At 38.3% G+C, this 24223-nt stretch overlaps 1 protein-coding gene and 1 non-coding gene across 3 annotated transcripts in view; both read left to right on the forward strand.

The window, feature by feature from the left end:
• The window catches only part of UTRN (utrophin), a 506315-nt gene that overhangs the window by 77868 nt on the left and 404224 nt on the right, over window positions 1-24223 (forward strand). The window lies entirely within an intron of this gene.
• On the forward strand, window positions 8969-9075 carry LOC131740278 (U6 spliceosomal RNA). The gene has a single exon (XR_009330875.1). It is a non-coding gene; the product is annotated as a U6 spliceosomal RNA (small nuclear RNA).

Here is a 24223-nt window from a genome sequence, read left to right on the forward strand (position 1 = left end):
CTATAACTTATACTCTAAGGATAGATACTTTTAGAAAGCAATGCACTGAGAGCCTGGCTTTCCCAGGACTGGTGTGATGTAAAATGGTTGAGAGGTGAGTGGACTTGGTTGCATCTTGTTCCTCCTGTTGTTACTTGCTTGCTTTCCAGCTGGGTCTTAAATCTCCTTTTGTAGGACAGCTTCTAGGCCCTAAGTCAGCTGGTAGGAATTTGATTTTGTGTGGTAGGAATAACTGCAGGTGGAGAGAGAGAAACTACTTACTCAACAGTTCCTGTAACAATTTCCCCCTGCTTAAAGCAAACAAAACAAAACAAAACACCCCCCCCACCCCAAACATTATAATTTTATAGGAGTTGAATTACCCCTGTTAAAGAAGTTTTCTTACATGGCTAACTCTTAATTTCTTTGTAATGATCAGGATTGTTCTCTTTTCCTTAAGGGTATGTTGGGTTGTTTCTTTGGTAATTCAGGAAATATTTATTGTATACTTATGGTGTGTAAGGAACTATGTGAAAGAGGCCAAGGAATAAGACAGTTTCGTCCTTCAGGGGAGTAAGAATCTCATTAGGAGGGGAGATCGACATGGGCATGGATACATACTGATATAATATTATTAACTTTCAAAATCCCCCAAATATTTTGTTTTAAGTAAGGAACAAAATATGATGTGAATTTAAAAGTTGGGGGTGGAGTGGGTATTTAGAGTTGGATCGGGGGAGTAAATCTATCTAAAGACTTCATGAAAGAGAGGGTACCGTCTGATATGGAAACTGATGGGAGAATTGGGGCTGGAAGAGAATTCCAGGCAGAGGGCACAGACTAGTAGGGGATGACTTTAGGAAAGTGTGCTGAGTGCCATTTTAAGTAGGTTACTTCACACTGTGTCATATAGATAGCTATACATGATTTTGAAGGCATCGGGGGATGTTTGGAGATTTTGTGTGTGCAGAACTTTGTGATCATAAGAAGTTAATCTTTCAAAGGTCTTTAGGATGCAAATAAGAGGGTGGAGAGTATAGAAGGTTATTATAGTACCTCAAGGGAAGGATTGAGGACCTGGACATTGGGGTTGGTAGTTTAGGAATATCTTGGTTCTGTTGAAGAATTAAATTGAGTTATGGCAAAGCTCACTTCATGGTTTTCAATATTTAGGATTCTGCTGCCAAAAGCTGAGCTTAACTCTTCTCCTGGGTGTGACTGAGAGAACTTGTGTGTGAATGATTCTTCCCTGTTGTTGCATTTGCAGTGTCAGTTTCTAGTTTAGGAGCTCAGCTGATACCTGCAGAAATTGCTTCTGATTGTGACCTGCTTCTCCCTTGCTGTCTCTTTTGTGTTTTTTTTTTCTAGTTATTTTTCCTTTGAAAGATAAAAGGAGGCTCTTAGGCCAAATTTCATTCTTTTGGTTTAGCTCGTGTGGGATTACACCCTGTGTAGGCTTTGTTAGTAGGTGCTGATCTGTATAGAAGCTTGGATATCTACAGCTTTGCTCTCCCTGCTTTGTGTTACTACTTCTGATTTTATATTTCCAAGTTTGTGATTCACAGGCAAGGATGAATGACTGAGAAATATTGCAAATATTGTAGATGAGCGGGTGTGTTTGTTTCCTATTGCTGCTGTAGGAAATTAGTATGAATTTGATGGCTTAAACCAATACAAATTTATTATCTTACAGTTCTGGAGGTCAGAAGTTAGACACTGGTCTCACTGTACTAAAATCAGGGTGTTGGCAGGCCTGTATTCCTCCTGGAAGCCCTAGGGGAGAATCAGTTTCCTTGTCTTTTCCAGCTACAAGAGGCTGCCCATGTTCCTTGGCTCACAGACCCCTTCCATCTTCACAACCAGCAATGGCGGGTCAAGTCCTTCTCACGTTGTGGTGGATAACTCTTGATTTGCATTTTCTTTTCTTTTTTTTTTTTTTTAAAGAAAAGAACCTCTGCACAAAGAATTTGGCATGGTGGTTAATTCCCCAATCATTCCTGCTTGTCCGAAATAAATTTTGTCACTTTCTTTGGGCAGCTGACTTAAAATTAATTTTTAAAAACGCTGGAAGAAGTGTGTGTGTGTGTGTGTATTATATTATGATCTGTATGTTTATCTGATGATGGGGAAAAGGGAAGGAATGACCCATGTGCTTTCAGCTGGAAAGACAGAATGGGATTGCAATTCTGGAATGGATCATGAAGAGTAGACTTAACGTCGCTGTGACAAAAACATGTAAACTACTCATGATTCTCCACTTTTCACACTTTATTCTGAAGCCATATACTTCCGTTAATGTGATTTAATGGTTTTCTCTCCAAGTGTCATTTGGCAGGATGTTATTAAGGAGAAACATGATGTTGAAGTGTATTTGGGAACAAAACAAGTGAGTAGCCAAATTAAATGACTCATTTTATGAAAAGTGAAGAAGGTCAGAGGTTAGTTAACAAGGTGCTTCTTTGTTCATCTGCAAATCCAGTGCTAGTGACCTTTGGAAGAAATTTATTTTACGTCAATCAGTATTACTAAGGCAGGTGCTAGTGATTTTATGTTCATTGTATTCTACTGTTGGCATAAGCACTTGGACATTATAATTATCATATGAATATAAAAGTTGATGTGCTCTAGTAGTAAAATTTATGTTAATTTAGTTTGAACTAAGGAGCATACCTATGGAAGATATCACTTCCAAGAAATCTCTACTTATGTTCTTAAGGACTTACATATGAGTCAAGGATTTATTAAGAAAATACTTCCAAGACAATAATAGATGTCACTTAGACACATCACTTCTTCCTTGATAATTTTATACATATGATTTTTTTTCTGACCTCCATCCCAGTCATCATTATATAGATAAGGCAATTGTTATTGAATAATATTTAGAACTTTTAGAATAATAATATTTAGAATAATTTTTAGAAAGTGTACATTTCAGAAATACTCAGTTTACTGTTAGAATGGAAGAAGGGTTTTGTGGTGGACAAGTAGATGTCAGTTGAATAACCTACTAGCTTAGACACTGCCTAAGTCTTTTGTTTTGCTATGATAAATTTGATTACCCTTTACTCTGAAGGAGAAACTTATCTTCAAGGAGATAATTATTTGCTGGATGAAGGCCAAGAGAAAAAGTCTAGGAATGTTAAGCCACTTTCTAAGGGGAAGTTTGTATTTCTTTTATTACTGATAATCCTTAGTGATCTAAGGATTGAAGTCCTGTAAGTTTATCACTACTCTTCCTTTTCATTTCCCATAAAGAGCCTTTGTACAGGCAGTTGAGAATGATCACATGCTGGACATTCATTCCTTCTGTTTTTGTATTTTGCATCAAGTAGAAGAAAGAAGGAAAAACCTTGGGCTATAACAAATAAGAATGACATTAACTAGAGAACAGTGGGTCTGACTTGTAGTAGATGCTCAATAAACAATACTTAAAGGAAGGAACCAAATGATTTGTTTGTACATGGGGTTAAAGTTAGTTTTCATAGGGTGGACTTTCTCTCTCTCTCTCCCTCCCTCTCTTTTTGCTTTGGGAAAGGTGTTTGTGTTGTATTCAAAGGAAAGAGACACATTTTTTTAGCGTTTAGAAAGAACTGTAAATTATAAGCTTAAAAATACAATTGGCTTAGGGTCATCCTAAGAATTATAGAGGAGTACCTAAAAGAGATCTAGTGACTATTTTGTCATGATTTAGAAGATGTCTCTACTGTATTTGGCTTAAGGGATCTTGCTTTGTCATCTGATAAAACAAAGATTTGTTATCTGTCTTGACCTTTTATAAAATGAGACCTTATAATAGTCTTTTGAGATAAAGTTCTAAAACTTTTTTCTGGGTCAGGGAGTCATTTAAAAATTGTTAGGAACTATGGAATTTCAGCCATCACTCCAAATCACATTTGCAAGTACATAATTTTTCTCACAACTTTGAGAAGTTTGTGAAGTCACTAAAACTTCTCCAGATATAGAACAAAATATAACCTTTTGTTCATTTGTTCATTTTATTCATATGTGTTCATTCATTTCCATGGCTTTTAAGGTTTGTAGGATTTTTGGAGAGAATGCTACCCTTTTTTTTAAAAACAAAATATTATGTATATATGTTTTAAAAGTCAACCATTTCATCACATAAAAATTATGCCCTAATCCCAGGGAGGGAAATCTCCATCATTAGATGATTTTTTTTTTTTTGGTTTGCGTGCATATGCTAGCAGATGTATTATAATATATAGTCGTAATGCCTATTTTTAATAAATATAAAATCATATTGTTTTACAGGTTTTTTTGTTTAGTTTTTTGTTTCTGCTTTAGCTATACATATTGAATCCCTTTCCATGCCAGTATTGGTAGATCTAGCATATTCCTTTAAAACCACGACTTCACCCTTTATTTAGCATGAACATAATTCTACAGACATACTAAAATTATTTGTAGATTGACTTTTATATTGAACATGGTTGGTGGCAGAAATAAGAGGAGAGTAAGGAGTGACTGGTTGGAATGACATCGTCGTTGCTCACACTCTGCTTTGTTCATTTTCTCAGAGAGTGGTTGTGTAGAGCTGGAGAAGGCATATGTTTTGAACAGAGGAGGTTGTTGGCCAAGAAATAGGCCTCCTCCTAACACAATACCCACTGTGATGATTTACAATGTTTAAATCTCAGCAAAAATACCACTTGTATTCTGAATTCCTTGGTTTCAACTACATAACTCAATAAGAAAGTTTCCTACAATTGAAAAGAATAGGCACTGTTTAGAGGCCAAGTTTTGCCTTGTAAGGCTGAATGTGCTTTATTTTAAGCCACTCTTTCTTCTCAAGAAGACTGGTATAAACAAGAGGAGGGCACTCTGGTAATTTCTATGCAAAGCATCAGTAATACTGTTTCTTTTTAAGTTAATTATTTTTAATCCTGCTTATTTATTTAGTGCCTACCGCTATATCACCTCATGAGCTCAGTGTTTCTGACAGTACATCCTACTAATGAGTCGAGGCAGACTGCCTGGGTTGGAATCTCTTCTTCAACTCTTATTAGCTGTGAAGCCTCGGATAAGTTTAGTAACTGTTTTCTCATCAATAAAATGGGGGATACTCATAGGACAAACTCACGGTTGTTACGAGGATTAAGTAAGATAAAGCGAATGAAAAGACAGTCCAGGGAATGGGAGAAAATACTTGCAAATTGTGTTTCTGATAAGGATCTAGGATCCAGAATATATAAAGAATTCTTATAACTCAACAATAAAAAGACAAATAGCCCAGTTGAAAAGTGGGCTAATTTTTTTTTTTTTTTTTCCCGCTATGCGGGCCTCTCACTGCTGTGGCCTCTCCCGTTGCGGAGCACAGGCTCCGGACGCGCAGGCCCAGCGTCCATGGCTCACGGGCCCAGCCGCTCCGCGGCACGTGGGATCTTCCCGGACCGGGGCACGAACCCGTGTGCCCTGCGTCGGCAGGAGGACTCTCAACCACTGCGCCACCAGGGAAGCCCGAAGCTGGTATTCGTTGTTTGCTAACACATATATATGGAATCTTTAAAAAAAAAAAAAAAAAAAAAGTTCTGAAGAACCTAGGGGCAGGACAGACGATGACATAGAGAATGGACTTGAGGACATGGGGAGGGGGAAGGGTAAGCTGGGACGAAGTGAGAGAGTGGCATGGACATATACACACTACCAAACGTAAAACAGATAGCTAGTGGGAAGCAGCCGCATGGCACAGGGAGATCCGCGCAGGGCTTTGTGACCACCTAGAAGGGTGGGATAGGGAGGGTGGGAGGGAGACACAAGAGGGAGGGGATATGGGGATATATGTATGCATATAGCTGATTCACTTTGTTATACAGCAGAAACTAACACAACATTGTAAAGCAATTATACTCCAATAAAGATGTTAAAAAAAAAAAGAAGAGGAAAAAAAAACCACCTGGTATTCTTGTTTCTTAGTTCCTGCCTGGGTGCTGTGTGAGGCACCTCTTTTCTGTTCTAGAGCACAGACTTGTCTCTGACAGTTGCCACCTTCTGCATGGCAGTTTTATGGCATGACTTTTTTTTCGTGCCATACAAGGGGTAGCAGCCTTTTTAAAAATTGTATGTTTAACATGAGTATTAATACTAAAATCTTATTTATGTATATATGAATACATTATATGTGGTTACTCTTTTGATTTGAAAATTTCTGTAATGTGTCCTAAATATTTATATTATTTATATTCTTATTTAGAAAAAAAATAAACAGTGAGTTCTGGTAATTTATACATTAAAGAATTATGTGTACAACTGCCATAGGTGTCTTTGGTTACATGCTTTTATTAAAATTGCACTTTTAGTGAAGTGAAAAACTTACCATAATTTCTGTGTGCATGTGTGTAATATATTATAACATGTATTTATATGTATAATTGAGATTGTAGTTTACTAGTATGTATTCACATAAATCTATTAAGTTAAAATATGTGCCATTTATCAAAGTTTGGCGCAATTATGTGTTTGTACATAAACCCATGCGATCTTGGAATTTCGTCTCGGTGCTGGGCTGACGGTCTGTGTATATGAATGTAGCGGGAAAGACTCGTGTGTGGTTTCTATTTCTTTCCACCGTGCGGGCCCTGCACAGTTTCTTTTCTGGTTAGCTGCTGCCGACATTATTGTGGGGCTGCTCCCTGTATGTGGCTTGGCCTCAGAACCCACGCTGTCTGCTTCCAGACCTACTCCTTCTCCGGTTGCAAGTCAGAGTAGTATAATATTTACCGGAAGAGAGTAAGTGGCTATGGTTGCTTTACGCTGCGCTCCAGCTTGCCCTTATTAGTATTTCTTGGTTCTCCCATCAGCAGGTCTCTGATTTCTTCATCAAAAAATAATCTTGTGCAGTCATTGTCCTTCTGCCTTTACAAATCAGCCAGGCTTTGGAAAGGGAAATGATTGTTCATCAAAACTCTAAACACCGGGATACAATGTTCCTTTTTAGATGAATCAGGGGTCAATTTAATTTTCTAATGGGCTTTAGAATTGCTTTTCTTGTCTGCCTTTAGGGACTATGTTAGTTCAAGCTCTTCTTCTTTTTAATGTTTCTAGAAGTCACATTTTCACTCTCTGCTCATAATAAAATGATCTTTAGACACGTGGAAAAGAGGAAATGAGAAAGAAAATCTGGGTTATCTCCGTGATCGTGGTTTTAAAATTTTGCAGATGGATGAAAAGGCCGTAGATGTAATAGAATCATGTTCTTTTATTGAAGTGGACAATTTATAAGTCTAGATTGAATTATAGTCAATATACAGTTTGTTTGGACTTAATGAACATATTAAATACATTCATTCAATAATTTTTAAAATTGACGTGTATTGGGAGCTGCATATACTATGGCAATCAAAGTAGTCTTTTCTTGCCCTCATGGACTTACACAAATCAATAGGTAATAAAATTCAGATAGGTATAGGGTGCAAAGGAAAAGAAAACAGGGTACTTTGAGAGACTGGGGAGGTCCAGAAGAAAAGATGTTTAAAATTAGATCTGAAATAGCCATAGGAGTTAAGCAGGTTGACAATGGGCTATAAGCAGGCAGAGCAGTATGAGCAAATATCCTGGGGCAGGAAAGGGCTGGGTGCATCTGAGTAACACAAAGGCCAGTGTGGCTGGAGCTACTGAGAGGAGGGGAGAGCATTGCAAGATTAGACTTGGCATAGGTAGGGGTCAGATGATTCGGAGCTTTGTAAACCATGTTAATTTAATTGTTCCAGAGTTCATTGTCAAGCTGGCCAGCATTTAGAAAGTGGATTGAAAAGGAACGAGAACAGACATTAGGAGATGGTGTCAGGTTATTGGCATTAGGTTAGTGGATTCCAAGCAGGAGATAACAGTAGCTCAGACTGGGGGATGACTGGGAGATGAAGAGTTGTGGGCGGAGTTAAAGTATATTTAGGAATTTGGGACCAACAGAAATTGGTGATAGATTGTGGTATTAGATAGATTGTGGAATGCCAAGGATTGGTTTCAGGGTCCTGGCATGAACAAGAGGGTGGTTTAAGGTGTTGTGTACTGAGTTAAGAAAGACTGGAGACAGAATTGATTTGAGAGAAGACCAACAGTTCCGATTCAGATGTGTTAAGTTTGAAATGAGTCTGTGAGATATCTCAGTGCAGGTGTCAGATTGACGGTTGGATACATGCTGTGTTATTTATCTCTTGCTGCATAACAGATTACTCTGAAGCTTAGCATCAGATCTGTATTAGTTATCCATTGCTGTATAACAAATTACCCCAAGCTTTAGCAGCTTAAAACAACAAATATTTACTGTCTCATGAGGTTTTCTGGGTCAGGAATTTGAGAGTGGCTTTGCTAGGTGATTCTGGCCGAGGGCCTCTCATGAGGTTGCAGTCAAGTTGTTGACCCAGGGCTGCGGGCTTGACTCAGCCTAGAGGATCTGATCCCAAAGTGAGTTATGCACATGGCTTTTGGCTCACCATCGACCCCAACTGGGCCAAATGGTTATCCTTAGTTTCAAGAGGACGTGAGTATTATAACTGGCTATCTTGCTTCAAGGAGAAAAAAAAAAAAAATGAGGTTAGATTTGTAAGCGAGAAAGGGAAAAAGGATGATTGAGTAGGTAAACAGCAGTATCTACCACAATGAGTTTGAACAAATGCTTTCCTCTGGAGTGAGATAACTGGAGGCACGGTCATAGTGAAAACAATTCTGATTCTAGAATTTGGAATATCTGACTTTATATTCCAAAGGAATATGTTAAAAATATGAGTTTTTTTTTTTTTTTTTTTTTGGTGGTACGCGGGCCTCTCACTGTTGTGGCCTCTCCCGTTGTGGAGCACAGGCTCCCGACGCACAGGCTCAGAGGCCATGGCTCACGGGCCCAGCCGCTCCGCGGCATGTGGGATCTTCCCGGACCCGGGCACGAACCCGTGTCTCCTGCATCGGCAGGCGGATTCTCAACCACTGCGCCACCAGGGAAGCCCAAAATATGAGTTTTAAAAGATGAAGTTGGGTGCTCGCTTTGGCAGCACATATACTAAAATTGGAATGATACAGAGAAGATTAGCACGGCCCCCGTGCAAGGATGACACGCAAATTCATGAAGCATTCCATATTTTTTAATATTCTGATTCACTTTGTTATAAAGCAGAAACTAACACACCATTGTAGAGCAATTATACTCCAATAAAGATGTTAAAAAAAAGAGATGAAATTGGAACCAAGTGAAATTTCCTCATTTGTCTTATTGGGGAATGTATGAGTTGAGACATACTAAATATTTCTTCTTTGAAAATCAGGTTGAAATGGAAACGAAAAATGTTTATTGCATGTGCTTTTTTTCCCTATTTTTTTTTTTTTTGTGGGGCACTACATATAACCATTTACCATCGTAACCATTTCTAAGTAAACAGTGGTATTACGTATATTTACATTGTTGTGTAACTGTGACCACCGTCCTCCTCATAACTCATTTTATCTTGCAGAATGGAAAGTCTCCCCCCAGTTTCTGGAAACCACCATTCTACTTTCTGTCTTTATAAATCTGACTACTGTAGGCACCTCATATAAATGGAATCATGCAGTATTTCTCTTTTTGTGACTGGCTTATTTCATTTGGCAAAATGTCCTCAAGGTTTATCCTTGTTGTACAGTGTATCAGAAGTTTCTTCCTTTTTAAAAGGCTAATATTATTCCATTGTCAGTATATGCCATATTTTGTTTGTCCATTCATCCATAGGTGGACACTGGGGTTGCTTCCACTTTTTAGCTATTGTGAATAATACTGCTATGAATATGGGTGTGCAGATGTTTCTTCAAGATCCTGCTTTCAATTCTTTGGGGCATATTATTGCGTGTGCTTCTTTTTTTTGCAGTACGTGCGCGGGCTTCTCACTGCTGTGGCCTCTCCCTTTGCGGAGCACAGGCTCCGGACATGCAGGCTCAGCAGCCATGGCTCACGGGCTCAGCCACTCCGCAGCATGTGGGATCTTCCCGGACCGGGGCACGAACCCGTCTCCCCTGCATCGGCAGGCGGATTCTCAACCACTGTGCCACCAGGGAAGCCCTACTGCGTGTGCTTTTAACTCAGGTTCAGTCAGGTTTGCTAGTTTACCCTTGTCCTGAGGGAAGTGCTAATGCTATGAAGAAAGATTATCTGTCCATATCTTTTCATTTGATTCATTCTCTTTCTCACTTCAAGAAAACTTAGTCATCATGAATTATATTTTATGTCTAGGATGGTGGAACAGAAGGAGTAACTGTAGTGTTCTCAGAAGACACTGGCCATTGGGTTGCTGCGATGGAAAAGAACTCTAGTTTTTAGGGTGTCATTAGAAAGGAAATATGAAAAAAAACAGAGAACATATCCTTTCTATGCAAAGCTGTGTTGACTGTGCACATGGATTACTCTCTGAGATTCTCGTCTCCTACTTAAGAAATGATTTTACAGTGAGAGAAGTCCAGTAAGGAAACCTAAGTCTTGGAGCAAATGCTTTCGGTGTTTTTATAAAACTGACTAAAATGATTAAGACTCTTCAGTCTAAATGTTGAAAGTGGAGAGAAGATGTAATCCCTGGCTATAAAATCATTTGTTTCAGAAGAGCAAACAAGAATTGTTCTTCTAATCTTCAACTAAATTAATTAATCTTCAACTAAGTGTAATTAATCTAGACTTTTTGATGCTTTAATGAGGTACATTTAAGATGAAGGAAAGGAAGATCTATTATATATAGAAAAGAATTACCAAGTTTTGCTATTCCCAGAGATGGTATAGATTGAATTTACAAATTTTCAAAAAAAAGGCAAGTAAATATCAGACCCACAGTAGAGACTTAAATAAAGATAGTGCTGATTTGAGGCAGGATACTAATTTTCAACAGTGACATAGGGACTTTCCAGTGGTTAAGTCTCCGCGCTTCTAATGCAGGGGCTGCAAGTTTGATCCCTGGTCTGGGAACTAAGATCCCACATCCTGCACAGTGTGGCCAAAAATTAAAAATAAAAAAGTGACTTAGAGGATAAATGATCATAGAGGATAACATTAGTGTGCTGGGGGAGTGTTTTCTTGCATTTTTGTTCATACTGTGGATTTCATCTTTTATCTCCCTTATCCAACCCTGCCTGAATAAGCTTTTCAATAAAAATTATTAATAACTCTTGTGAACTTTTTATATAGTTATGTAAGTTGAAAATGAGGGAGTATGCATTTTTCAATATAAGGCTATATTTAAATTATTTTACTCATTAACTTTCACTTTGTACACTTTTAAGCAAAGAGTGCTGTGCTTCATGGGCTGATTTCTTCTTTTTTTTCAAAAATTAATTAATTTAGTTTTGGCTGTGTTGAGTCTTCGTTGCTACATGCGGGCTTTCTCTAGTTGCAGGGAGTGGGGGCTACTCTTCATTGCAGTGCCTGGGCTTCTCGTTGCAATGGCTTCTCTTGTTGCGGAGCACAGGCTCTAGGCACGCAGGCTTCAGTAGTTGTGGCGTGCGGGCTCTAGAGCGCAGGCCCAGTAGTTGTGGTGCACAGGCTTAGTTGCTCCGCGGCATGTGGAATCTTCCCGGACTAGGGCTTGAACCCGTGTCCCCTGAATTGGCGGGCAGATTCTTAACCACTGTGCCACCAGGGAAGTCCCCATGGGCTGATTTCTTAACTGTGAGTTTCATGGAAAAAATCTTTACTCCTGAGTTTTTTTTTTTTTTTTTAAATAAATTTACTTTTTATTTATTTATTTTTGGCCGCATTGGGTCTTCGTTGCTGCACATGGGCTTTCTCTAGTTGTGGCAAGCGGGGGCTAGTCTTTGTTGCAGTGTGTGAGCTTCTTACTGCGGTGGCTTCTCTTGTTGCAGAGCGTGGGCTCTAGGTGTGCGGGCTTCAGTAGTTGTGGCATGCGGGCTCAGTAGTTGTGGCTCGCAGACTCTAGAGCGCAGGCTCAGTAGTTGTGATGCACGGGCTCAGTTGCTCCGCAGCATGTGGGATCTTCTTGGACCAGGGATTGAACCCGTGTCCCCTGCATTGGCAGGCGGATTCCTAACCACTGTGCCACCAGGGAAGTCCTACCCCTGAGTTTTTAAGGGGAAGCATAGTGTTCCTTTCTGTCATGTTCTTCCTGCTTATTATAAATATCTTGGGCAAAGGATTGCATTTTAATGGACTTGCAATTTTGAAAATTTATTAAAATGACTTCATTTTTAAAAAAGTATCTTACATCTTGGTTTTAACTTGTGGCTCAATGTTAAAACATTCTAAAATAGAGAAAAAAGTTTAAAAAACTACTTCTGAAATACTCTATTTTTCTTATTTAAAAATTGCATTTATATGGCATGGTATTTCATTAAAGTACATGAACAAAGGACAAATACTCCTCATTTTTCTCCCAGATATGTGTTCTTTTTCTGAAAGTCAGTAAAATATGAGGTTTTGAGAAAGTCTAGGTAGCTTGTGTAATCTGTCAGTAACTTTACGTTTTGTATTAATCTTCTCTTTTGTCTTCCCATCTTAATAACTGATCAGTGCGTTGATCATTTTGCCTAGGAATACTTTATTGCAAAAGGTGTATTTTAAGTGATGCAACTCCCTCTTCACCAGTGTTTCCATAGTGAATGGACTAGAAGACAGGGAGAGATGGGCTGACTTAGGCACAGTTATTTTACATATAGCCAATTATCTCTTCAGGCTGAAGTGGAAAATTCACTGGAAAGACAGATATAAGTAAAAGCAACTTAACCTGGAGAGTTTCATTTTTAGAAATACGTGCTCTTAACTGCATCTAATTTTGGAGTATGGATCCTGATACATTTCTCTCACTCATCCTCTGGGGTTTGGCTCCATAAGGGAGCCCTTCTTGGGTACTCAGTGTTGGCATCTAACATCTCTCCCTCCCTCCTAGATCCTTCCTGTCTGCATGTAATTACAGATACATGGAAGTCTCCTATTCTCACCATCCCGCTCCGAGGCAGACAAGACAGGCAGACAGACCTCCTCTCAGCTCAGTTTATTTTTATAGCTGCCAAATTCTCTAACCTTCCTACTTGTCCACATTAAAGTGGAGAAAAATACAACTTTTGCAGGATGGGTGCTTTAAAGAAAAGAATGGTACAGAGTGTTATACACTCATTTCAGAAATTAGCAAATATAGCTAATAAAAATAGAATAGAAGAATCTCTCAGGACCTTCTGAGAAATAAACAGTGCTAATATTTTGGCTCTTAACCTTTCTGGTCATATATGTATACATTGTATAAATGAAGCACCGTGTGTACTCTTTGATGACCTGCATTTTTATTCCTTAATATATTATGAAAAATCCTTCCATGTCTTTATTTTCTTCTCTAGTATCATTTTTGATGGTTGTATTTATGTATGGAAATATGCTTCTATATAACCCCCAAAGATGGACATTTAGATTAACAATTTTTTTCAATTATGAAGTGTGCTTTGAAGAATATCCTTTTAAAGATATCTAAATATTTGTGTATCTAATGATTTCCTTAAGATAAATTTCCAGAATTTCTGGGTCAATGGTTATATAATTTAAAAGTATGTTAATATCGGTGTAGTTATATTGTGCCAGGAAACTTGTAATCCCAGCCAGCTTCCCTGTTCCCCCACTACATCGCATGCCATCTGGGTCTTAGGGGTTAAGTTCACTTATCTTTTTTCAGGCCTCATTTTCCCCCAGATCCTCTGGTAGCTTGCTTTAACGCTGTAGAATCTGTCTTCTGAAAACTTGAGCTTCTGGGGTGGTCTCCTCTACGTGAAGACCTGTCATTTGCTCTAGTCCTGCTTGGTATCTTCACCCAAATATCCTGCTAATCTCTAATTCATTAGGTGCAAAGGAGAACTTCCTTTCCTAATCCATTTCTCTTCCTGTGCTGTTCTTATGTTTTTTGTTTTTTTTTAAAGTAGAGAAGCACTATCATCCTTCAAGTTAACCTAGAAGCCTGGGAATTTCTTTGACTCTCTTTCTCCTTCATTACCCTTGAAATAATTTGGTAGTTAAGTCCTGGCAACCTTACCTCTAAAACTCTGTACTTCTTGCATCCATCCGTTTTTTTTCTAATCTCATTGCTACTCCACTACTTCAAGCTTTCAGATATCTAGTATGGGAGATTATAATATACCTCAAACTAGCTTCCTTTCTCCCAGCCTCCTTTCCTACGAAATCTAGTTTTCATGTTAAACTCAACCACGGGACACTTCTGATTGTGTCACTCCTTTGCTCAGAACAAGTCAGTGGCCAACATTGCTTGCTTGTTTAAACCCTCCGCTTGATATTCAAAATCCTCCACAGTGTAGCTGCAGTCTATTTCCAAAATTCAGTGGCATTGCATCTCTGGTCTAAAGCCATCCAGCCAGAGAAACGACTCACATTTTCGTCTGCTTGTCCTGTTCTCTTCATGCCTTTAGGACTTAGCTTCAGCTGTTCTCTTCCATAAATGCCCCTTTTAACGATTTTTATATGCCTTTAACATATCAATTCAAGGCCTAATTCAAATGCAATTTATTCCTTGAATTCTTCTCTGATCTCCTCTTCACTTCCATCAAGAAGAAACATTCTTCCTCTGAATTTATAAATGTATCTGTCCCTAATATATTAGCTATAGTTGTCCATCTGTTATGTATGTACTTGTCTCACACCCTTCTTCCAAAACTCTTCACACATCTCCCCTTGATAGCTTTTTGAAGGCAGCACTTGGATCTCTTTTGGGACCAATATAGTTGGTCTGATGCTTAGTAAATGTCACCATCTGTTTCTTTGCACAGTGTTTTCCACAAAATAGATGAACAACTAATTTTCATTAAAAGAGTAGGGAATATAAAACTTTAAATGATGAATATAAGAAAGACTTAGAAATATTTCCTATTATTGTCTATGTATTGGGCTGAAAGTCTTATAAAATGGACAAAACCAATTTGGTTATGCACAACCATTAATTTTTGCTATAGTTTTGCTCAGTAATATTAGCCCCCAGTGCTTAAAAGTGGGGTGTGAAGGGTATCCATTGTCCTACTATCAGGGTTATAATGAAGGCAACTTTGGGACCAAACCTGCTGTGCATATTAGCAGTCATTAAACGATCATTATTAGCAAGCAGGCTCAAAACAATTTCATGCAGCCTGTTTCATGAGCTTGGAAAGCCAAGGTTCTCTGTCCTTTTGAAGGACATGAAGGTTTTAGTTGCAGGAAATGCAGCAATATTCTAGAGCTGTACAATGCAGTGTGAAGGCTGCTGTGACTAGTCCAAGCTAAGATGTGCTATAAATGTGAAATACACACTGGATTTCAAAGACAGTAAGAAAAAAAAGAATGTAAGATATCAATAGTTTAAAATAAATTGAGTATATGTTGAAATGGTAATATTTTGATATATTGGGTTAACTAACACATTACTAAAATTATTTTTACCTCTTATTTTAATGGGGCTACTAGAAAATTTAAAATTATGTATATTGCTATTGGACAATGCTGTTTTAGAGAAAAGATTTAGTTAGACTTATAGACAGCATCGGGTAACTAGAATCCTCCCCGCTAATGGCTGAACGCAGGGCCTTAAGGGATCTAGCCTCCCTAGACTTGCTAGATTTTATTGTTTAATCGATGCTGGGACATGTCTATAAAATATTTTGGCCAATTCACATGCATTGAATAACTCTAAATTCACCAGTGGGAGTTTGTTTCTAATCTTCTAATTATGCCAGTTCTCAAGCCACAGTAAAAGCACATTTCTCACATTCATTAAATTAATTAGCAAAGGCTCTGGTGTTAATGGCGCCACAGATAATTGATGCCTTTGTAGTGGCCACCTCTGGAGTTTAGCCTTTCTAATTAAATTACAGCTCGCCATCTCTGGAGTGTTTTCTTGGGTTGGGACAACTGTGAGCCCCTAGAGTGGTTTGCACACTGGAAAACGTATGTTCCCTTGTGTCCAGCTTTTCCAGGTTGTTTAAGCAACTTGAGGAGGCATCTTAGATACCGGCGTTCTGCTTTCCCACCTTTCCTTTCAGGATTCCCCTCCTGCAGTTTACAAGAGAAAGACACACCTCTCACCCTCCCCAAATCTTACAGTGCTGCATTACTTTGAGGCATCAAACAGGGGGGCAGTTTCAAAATGTAAAGCAAAGAACACTTGCTTAAGAATTTTTTTTTTTTTTTTTCCTTCGGTATGCGGGCCTCTCACTGTCGTGGCCTCTCTCGTTGCAGAGCACAGGCTCCGGACGCGCAGGCCCAGCAGCCATGGCTCACGGGCCCAGCCGCTCCGCGGCACGCGGGACCCTCCCGGACCGGGGCACGAACCCGCGTCCCCTGCATCGGCAGGCGGACTCTCAACCACTGCGCCACCAGGGAAGCCGCCGTATTGCCTTTTAACTTACTGGAGTTGTTGGCTTCCTGATGTTATCACTGGTGTCTCCAATGCTCATTCAGTGATTAGTCATTCCTCCCTGTTTTTCAGTGCACATATATTTTTATTTAGGCGATGACCCAGAGTCATGATTATAGGCGTGGTTATAACTGTATGGTGTACAGTTAAAAGTTTTCTACAAACCTTTATATAAAGCTTTATATAAAATAATAGCATTCCCACGTAAGAGTGCAGGGAGGTTTTTGGATACTTGAAACTATTGTTTTCTTTTTTTTGGAATATTTGTTTTTAAATTTTTTGTTTGGGAAGTACATTTCTAGGATATTTTTATTGTTTTATCATATGCATTTATGAGGAATCTTAAAGAATCTTTGAGATTCCTCATAATATGGGGAAAAAGGTAATTAAAAATCAAAAATATGAATATTTAACTATCTTGAAAGTACACATTTTTGCTCCTATTTTGGAAAGTAGAACTTATGACAAAGAACTTGTCTGAGATCATATCACTGGAATGTTTTTTATATTCAAAAACATTTTTCTCATGGAAACTCATTTGTGTGGATTTTCTACATCTAGAGATAGATGTTTATGAAACAGTCACTTTTTCTTGAGGTTTCTGTAGACAGTGTTTAGAACATAACAGATCTTTATTTAACTGGAATAAAGTGAAGAATCAAATTTCACAGAAAATTCTTTAATAAGTCTGACTTTTGTCAGTCACTAAGGAAAAATTAGTTTCTATCGGCTTTTCATGACAGTTGACTCATCATCTTTATGACTCATTCAGCTCCTCCTAAATAATATCTCCTTATTCTATGATATTTCCAGTGCTTTTAATAAAACTCGCTTGCTCTCAGGACAAAAGTCCAAAGTGAAGTGTCTGTATGTAAAATTTACCATTTCTGTCCCCATAAACTAAATCCTTGTTCCTCTGCATTTGCAACACATATAATATGGTTATAGCTAAGATATTGAGTTTTTCTAAAAGATATTTCCACAGAAGTTTCAATGTCAGATGCCTATAAGCCTTACAGATATTTTTCAGTTAAGTTTAGCAGCTCTAAAAAGTGAAAGTAGGAAAAAATTCCCTCCTATATTCTTGTGCATTCATTTAAAAAGCATGAGGAGCTCATCAAGGAGAAAACTGATATGAGGTAAATAAACTCTAAAATTAGAAGATGGGCAGGAATTAATGGTTATATCTAACTCTGAAAATAATTCTTTGAGGAATAAATTAATCATTCTGTAATATTGTGTGAATTAAATGGAAAAGAGCTGTCTCTGAATCCCAGCCACTTGGTAGTAGCATGCTTTTGAACTTGGGCTAGTTCAGAAAGTTTTCAGGATAAAAGTTTGGGGATTTTACTGGGTAGTATTTTGCTTGGTAGTTTGAATTTCTAAAATGTAGTATTATGGTCAGCATTATTAAGTCATTAGAGAAATGCAAATACAAACCATGACATACCACTTCACACTTATTAGGATGGATATCATAATAATCATTTTAAAAAAGAAAGTAAATGTTAGTGAGGATGTGGAGAATTTGAAACCCATATACATTGCTGGTAGGAGTGTAAAATAGTGCACCTGCTATGGAAAGCAGTTTAGCAGTTCCTCAAAAATCTAAACATAGAAATACCCAATTACCCAGCAATTCCACTCCTAGGTGTATCCAAAGCAACTAAAAAGCAGGGACTGGAACAGACACTAATATACCAGTTTATTGTAGCATTATTCACAATAGCCAAAAGATAGAGACAACCCAAGTGTCCATCAACAGATGAATGGATAAATAAAATGTGGCATATACACACAATAGACTATGAGCTGCAAAAAAAGAATGAAATTCTGACACATGCTACAACATGGATGAACCTTGAAAACATTATGCTAAGTGAAATAAGCCAGACACAAAAGGACAAATATTGTGTGATTTCACTTGTATGAAATATTAGGAAAGTGCAAATACATAGAGATAGAAAATAGATTAGAGGTAACCAGGGCTTGGGGAAGTGAGGGAATGGGAGAGTTATTGCTTAATGGTTACAAAGTTTCTGTTTTGGTGGATGAAAAAGTTTTGGAAATAGCGGCAATTGTTGCACAACATTGTAAATGAAATAAATGCTATTGAATTATACACTTTAATATGGTTAAAATGGCAAATTTTATGTTATATATATTTTACCACAATTTAAAACATTAATAATTTAATATACCAAAACATTGAAGTGCATACTTTAAATGGCTGACTTGTTAGGCATGTGAATTATATCTGAATAAAGATTTTTTTTAAAAAAAAGAAGGCAGTCTTGAGAGCAGGAGGAGTATGAGATTTGGAGACATGGATCCTGACTTGATTTATGGTACCAGCTAACTGCTTCTGACATTTCTGGTCTCAGGATGGGGTTCGCTCGATCAGGTACCCTTCTATACCATCCTGTTCTTTTACACTCTGATTCTGTGATAGTGAGGTGGGTCGTTTCCATTGTTTAGGTTGGTTCTCAGCTGGAACAATGCTGGAAATGTTCAGCACATTTCCCCAGTGCTGAAAATGATGGAAATACTGTACACAGTCTTGGTGGGACTGTGGACTTTCTGGAACCCAAGGGCTCCAGAATTGTGATGAGTTTGGGGGCAGAGTGGGTAGGTTACATATTAGCAGAGCATGTGTTGGCTTAAAGAGGTTGATTTTCGTGCTTCCCTGGTGGCGCAGTGGTTGGGAGTTCGCCAGCCGATGCAGGGGACACGGGTTCGTGCCCCGGTCCGGGAGGATCCCACATGCCGCGGAGCGGCTGGGCCCGTGAGCCATGGCCGCTGAGCCTGCGCGTCCGGAGCCTGTGCTCCGCAATGGGAGAGGCCACAACAGTGAGAGGCCCGCGTGCAGCAAAAAAAAAAAAAAAAGAGGTTGATTTTCAAAGAATCTGTGTTTTCTTACGAGAATGCTTTTTGAGCATATATTTCTAACTCTACTGTGTAAACAGTTTTCAGGATTGAAAACTTTCCGAAGTTTGGTTTGTTTTAGAACGTTACTTTGATATCATTATATGTTACAGCCCTCTGTGTTTTCTCATAGATACACAATTATGTTTTTATGAAATATGCTCAGTTTTGTCAGGTATTGGGTCTGAGGGCCGTGTCGTATCCTATCACGTCTCATTGTGTCTAGAATGCCCTTCTTCCCATCTTCTTATGAAGAAGAACAGATTTCATCTGTTCTTCAAAATATATTTTAAATGCCCCCTTTCCCCCATGAAACTCTCGTTGACCTCTTTGGTCACTTGGCAGTGCATTGACCACAGGCTAAGGAGTCGGTCACACTAGTTCTGTTTGTGACTCTGCCACTTCTTGGGTGAGTGATGCTGGATGATTCATTTAACTTTTGTCCCTGGTTCTCAGCCTTCTCATTTGATAAGTGGAATTGTTTTCCTTTCCTTCTCACTCCATCCATCTCCATTTCTCCTGAAGAGATCATCAGCTTGTTTTTCGCTTTTAAAGAGTGAAGCAAAAGCCATTTATTACTTATTTACTTAATATTTTGAAGATGTCCTAAACATTTATTTTTGTTTACTTATATTTGTTTACTTCTAATAGAAATGACTCAAATTAAAAAAAATAATAGCTGAGTTTTTAAAGCTATATAGTCATCCCTTGGTGAAAGTCTATTTTAAATGCAGTTTTTAGCGTTAATCACTTCAAAATATAAATGCGATAAACTTACAGAAAGATCATTTGAAATATTAATTATCTGAACTTCTCATACATTTAGGTAGTTTTGACAGTTTTGAAAAGCATGTTTTTAATTTTAAGGTTTTCCTCAGGTCTTCTGAGAATGTCAGACCAACAACATTTTTTAAAAATTTAAAAATTAAAAAAAATTTTTTTGAATTGAATTTTATTGTTTAAAAACAAAAGGAGCTTTTTGTTTCTGGTAGGATTAGTTTAACAAGTGACTGATTGATTGATTGGGATATAGTTGATGTACACTATTGTGTTAGAGGATGTCAGATTTCGAAACAGATTCAGGAGTTTAAGCACTTGGCTTGAGAGCAGTCTGTCTCATCTCTGTTTCTTTCTCTACCTGCTTATAATATTTTACAGATTATTACAAATATTTATATGTTTCCATATGACATTTTGATGCGTATTGTTTGAATAAATGAATTGGTGATGTTCAGAGAGCACAGACTGGGGGTGAGAAAACAAGGGAGGAAAATGACATGACTGTGCCCTAGTGGGAGATGTGTCTTGGGGTTGATTCACGTCGAGTACCCACATAGAGTACCCAGAAAAAGAAGTGGGAGTATGGTCTGTGATACTTTCATTGCTTCTGAAATAATCTCTTTTGTTAATGAGAAACTGGCTTTCTAGGGTGTGTTAAATTGTGTGAGAGAGGCTTCAAATAAGGTCAGTCTAAGTTTGAAACCGTCCAACAAGATATTTCTCTTTTGGCCTAAAGTCTAAGGATTTCTTTTCCGAATAGTTGCATTTTTTTTTGAACTCAGGTTATCACCAGACAGTTAGACACTCTTCAGTTGCTTTAAAAGATGTGCTTCAAGGATCCTTCTTTCTCTCTACTTGTAGTAGAGTTTTAATGGTGGTATACATGTTCCTCAGACTTGTGTGTTTCCATAGGGGAAACAACTCCTAATTTCCCTGCCACATTTCCAGATTAAGATTTAAATTGACATTTGTTGCTAGGTTCTGCTAAAAGAATTTTTGATGTGCATTTGAGCTGGTGAAGTGAAAAAACAATTTAAACTAGTTTCCTTGAAGATTTTATCTGGCAGTTTTGTTGATGTTTCTTGCTTCACTTCTCTTACCCATCACAGAAATAAAATTCCAAGCTGGGCAGCGGCCCTTGGATCTGTGTGAGCTTGTCAGAAGCGTTTTAAGAAGAGCAAAATATTTAGAGGAAGAATTTGGAAAATCAGCCTTAAGGGATTTAACACATTTTTCTTCTCCTAATTCAGTCCCGTGTTTGTCCCCCTAATGGAGAAAGGTCTTTAATGGGTAAGATTTACTAAGCCAAGAAAGTCTTTTAGAAACAAAATGGTTTTTAAAAAAATCCAAATCTAGGGCTTCCCTGGTGGCGCAGTGGTTGGGGGTCCTCCTGCCGATGCAGGGGACACGGGTTCGTGCCCGGGTCTGGGAGGAACCCACACGCCGCGGAGCGGCTGGGCCCGTGAGCCATGGCCGCTGAGCCTGCGCGTCCGGAGCCTGTGCTCCGTACGCAATGGGAGAGGCCACAGCAGTGAGAGGCCCGCGTACCGGAAAAAGAAAAAGAAAAAGAAAAAAAATCCAAATCTAAAGAAAACACTCGTTTGGAATCCTGAAAGAATATATTTAGCATGTAAATTATAGTTACTTAATATATATATAAGTAATCCAATTATATATAAATTTGTGTTGTCTGCTTACACATTTTTATTTTGGAAGCATCAAAATAACCAACTGATTTGATACTGGAGAGTTGAACAAATTTGAGACTTGAAATTTGGTATAAATTTCTAGGAGGGCAAAATGATTGATCAGAATAGCGCGATTTAGGATTTTAGTTGTCCTGCTATCACTTTGCTAGCAAAGTTTGCCTCCCTGAAACAGAGACCTGGGCCAAGGTTGGCATAATTTTTTGTGGTGTGGAGGGCAGTTCTGTAACAGTAAGTGTTCAGATTTGTTACATTTTAAAAATCTCATAATTGAAAAGCTGCAGGCTAATTCCTGTCTTTTACTGAATTCCTGTCTGGTAGAAGATAGGAGGGGTGTGTGTGTGTGTGTCTGAAAAAAGGGAAATGTGAACTAAAGGCTTATTGAGATATAAATCCCTTTTTCCCCCTTTAACTGTACCAGGAAAATGAATAAAGCGGAGTGTTTATATATTTTGGAGTACTTTTGAAAAGTTTGAATGCCAGACAATTTATCTTTTACAAGCCAACACTTTATTTCATATCATTTACTTAGACTCATATTCAGACTTTGACCCTAAGATAAAGACTATCATAGAAACATTACCTTTTAATTTTTATAAACATTTCTGTATGATGGGAACCTATTTTTAAAATTTGATCTCATTCTATATGTGATAAAATTGAAGGTTCTTAGTTATCATTTGCTAAGGTGACAGGTACTCATTTCTTGGTTCACACTATCTCTAGAGAGGAACCCAGTATTAGATATTTTCCCATGTTTTTGAAAATAAGGTTAAATGCTTGGAAAAGAGGTTAAGAAAAAATAAAATGCAGAAATGTAGAAAAATAAATATGAAATGTAAAATAAAATTTATTTTTCAACATTTCCCCCATTTTATGGTAAAAATTATTAAATTATATGAATTTTACAGAATTAAGAGAATTTAATATTTATGACCTTTATATATATTTTCGTTCATAGCAAAACTATTGGATTTTCCAAGTGCTCTGAACACTGATATTTAATATTAAATTCATATTGGTGGGGCTACTATAGCACTCTGCAGGTTGGTGTGTCTTCCTGCTTTATATACTGCATATATTCTCAGCTCTGTCACTCTCGGGTGTGATGGTCAAGGCTGAGACATTCAGAGTGTGTCAGCAAATCCTCTTGGTTAATAAATGGCTTATATGTGGCATTGATCAGATGGTAGAAAGCCTGAAATCGAGGCTGATGCTGACTGTCTTGTCCTTTCTGGGAGGAAGGCCACCTCTTAAGCACAATTAGCAACATGAATTTTCTTAGCTGAGCCGTTTTGTTTTTCATCCACTTGCCCCCTTTGTGTCTCAGAGTCAGTCTCCAGTTACCTTTATGGATCTGTAGACGTGCACTCTTTTCTGATGCCGCTGCTATATTTATTCCAGGAGTGACCTTTTAATTACAAACTCTCCTTCCAGAACAGAGTAAGGCCTAAAGATACCACTAACTTAGAGAAGTAGTGGGTGAACGTCTAATTATGCTATTAGGGATGAGTGAGGAGGTCTGGGTTGAAGGCAGCCCTTTGAAACTGATGCCTTGAGGGCAGAGCACACTTGAGCCTTCTCTCTTATTATTTTGCTTTTATCACATGGGAAGCAGCTTGGCAGTGTGCAGGGTAGTGGAACAAGCAGTGTGTATATATACAGACAGAACCACAGCTTTCTGCGCCATTCCAAATATTCCTTACGCAGCTTTCAGAACTACTCAGGGACTGTTAACATGCTGCTTTGTAGGATTTAAGCCAACAATGACTCTGCTAGTTTTAACAGAGAATTGGGGAGCAGTTGAAGAGTATATGATTAGAAGTAACAGAAAGGGTAATATGGATATTTTATCTGCCTTGTTCACATATATACTATAATAATAATTATAACTAGAACAACAACAAAGAGCTCAATGCCAGCTCTTTCCCAAGTGTTTTCCACTTATATCTCAAGTCCTCGCAATGCCCTTGTGTTACTTATTCCCATTTTCTATGGCTTCCTTATACCTAACTAAGTCACTCTTCCCATCTCCAAGAAGTTCAGGATGCTTTAGTTTTTTAAGGTCAGTTTTTATTCGTGTGGCCTGGAAAATGAATTTGTAATCCAAACCAAAGTGGGTCATTTTTTAAAAAACTACTCTGATTTCTCTGCTTGTAAAATGTGTAGATTGCTTTTATGGATCGTTAAAACTTTGTGGGCTTCTCTGGTGGCGCAGTGGTTGGGAGTCCGCCTGCCGATGCAGGGCACGCGGGTTCGTGCCCCGGTCCGGGAAGATCCCACATGCTGCGGAGCGGCTGGGCCCGTGAGCCATGGCCGCTGAGCCTTCGCGTCCGGAGCCTGTGCTCCGCGACGGGAGAGGCCACAACAGTGAGAGGCCCACGTACTGCAAAAAAAAAAAACCACAAAAAACCTTTGTCCTGTCAGTCTTACTACAGGAAAACGGGTTATGGAATTGGCTATAAACCTTATAGT

Source organism: Kogia breviceps, chromosome 13 (assembly GCF_026419965.1).
Source record: "Kogia breviceps isolate mKogBre1 chromosome 13, mKogBre1 haplotype 1, whole genome shotgun sequence".
NCBI classification, from domain to species: Eukaryota; Metazoa; Chordata; class Mammalia; order Artiodactyla; family Physeteridae; genus Kogia; species Kogia breviceps.